The sequence below is a fragment of the Tamandua tetradactyla genome, chromosome 14 (genome assembly GCF_023851605.1).
Source record: "Tamandua tetradactyla isolate mTamTet1 chromosome 14, mTamTet1.pri, whole genome shotgun sequence".
In the NCBI taxonomy this organism is placed as follows: domain Eukaryota; kingdom Metazoa; phylum Chordata; class Mammalia; order Pilosa; family Myrmecophagidae; genus Tamandua; species Tamandua tetradactyla.
In genome coordinates, this window is record NC_135340.1 from 38,120,865 (window position 1) to 38,122,840 (window position 1,976).

At 38.0% G+C, this 1,976-nt stretch overlaps 1 pseudogene; it reads right to left on the minus strand.

The window, feature by feature from the left end:
• Positions 1-372: 372 nt before the first annotated feature.
• Positions 373-1,346, minus strand: LOC143655322 (olfactory receptor 4K15-like; annotated as a pseudogene).
• Between the last annotated feature and the right edge of the window lie 630 nt (positions 1,347-1,976).

The window sequence follows — 1,976 nt, forward strand, 5'->3', positions numbered from 1 at the left end:
CTGTGGTACATATATATGTCTATTATCATTCTAAAGTTGGGATCAGAAGAGTAGCTTATTTGGGAAAGAAGGATGAAATTCTCTTTTTACATTTATACTTCACTAACATTTCTCTGTGGCCTCTTAAGAAATGTTAATATATCATAAAAGATTTTATTTAAAAAAATAAAAAGGGAAATATAAAAAACTTTAGAAAGAACAGAGTGTTAAAATTGCTAGCATATATTCTGTGTTTTTAATTATAATCATCACACTTTCATTCATGATTTCAGATCAGTCCTTCCTTTTGAGCAAGTTGGTTTGCTTTACCATCAGACAGATTCCATTCATGACAGACAGTCAACAATACTTAAGTGGTAACAATGAGCTAATTTAATTTATTTCCAGGAAAAGAATATTTCTTAAGGCAGCAGATAATTGGCCAGGTTTCAAATACCTGCTATTCAGTTTTGACATAGCTGACTTTACCTCTTTGCTCCTTAGAGTATAGATAACTGGGTTTAAAATGGGAGTAAAAATGGCATAGAATACAGCAAGGACCTTGTCAACTGAATTACTACTGAAGGGCCATGCATAGGTGAAGATGCACGGACCAAAGAATAACGTGACCACCATGATGTGGGCGGTTAGCGTGGAGCGAGCCTTTGCCATGCTGGTGGAGGAGCGTTTCCTGACTGTGATAAGTATCACAGTGTAGGAGGTGACCAGCAGGACAAAGTAACCCATAGAGAGAAAGCCACTGTTTACGACCATTACTAGGCTGATGACATATGTGTCTATGCAGGCCAGCTTGGTCACTAGAGGGAGGTCGCAGAAAAAACTGTCCACCTGATTGGGACCACAGGAAAGGCAGGTTCACAGTAAAGGCCAATTGGCTAAGAGTATGGATGAAGCCAATACACCATTCGATGATGACCAACATGATACACACGTGGCGGCTCATGATTGTCATGTTAGAGAGGTTTGCAAATAGCAACATAGCGGTCATAAGCCATGGATACCAGGAGAACCATCTCACCCCCACCAAATAGGTGAAGGAAGAAGATCTGAGCCAGGCAGCCTTCAAAAGAAATAGTCTTGTGCTCTTTCAGAAGGTCAGAAATCATTTTGGGGGTTGTCAAAGAGGCAATACATATATCTGTAAAAGAGAGATTTACAAGCAGGAAGTACATGGGGGTGTGAAGGCGGGCATCTGAGGTCATAGTGAGGATGATGAGAAAGCTTCCCAGTAGGATTCCAATGCAAAGTAGTAAAAATATGACAAACAAGAAAGGCTGGAGCTCCTTAGAACTAGAGAGTCCCAGCAACACAAATTCTGTCACCCAAGAATGATTTGTGTCATTCATTGACTTTGGAAGGGATTTACCTTCACTTTACCTGTATAGGAGAGAAAAGGACATCAATTTTTAAAAGAGAACCACGTTTTTAACCCAAATCTCTCTGTCTTTAGGGATTCTATTTCTTCTGTAATACATAAATATGGGTTTTCAGGCATCTGTAACAGCTTTAGAGGCAGCCCCATGCCAATCAAAGTGAGACAAGCAGCATAATAATGAGGACACATATTCTTTCAGTAAAGTAGGTAGTGTTTTAGGTGTCATTAAGGAATGTTTCAAGATTCATTTAGAAATATGACTATAAGATGTCAAACAATTAATTTATAAATGAAAATCTATGTCTGAATTTGTTTTGACATCATTGAAATTCAGTCACAGAATCTATAGAGACAAAATGTCATTTTTACAATAATTTAAATAAGGATACTTAAAAGAAAGCTAACAGAGAATAGGGATGTTAGACATGAGGAATTCATGTTCTATTTTTCTATTTAAATACCTTTCAAAGACAGGCAGGATTAATCTGTGGCATAAAAAGCCTTAATAGGGGATATCCTGGAAGAGAGGAAAAGGACTAAGAGGGGGCCTTGGAGAGGCTTCTGATGTGCTAGTAATGTTCCTTTTCTCTATTTAGGTTGA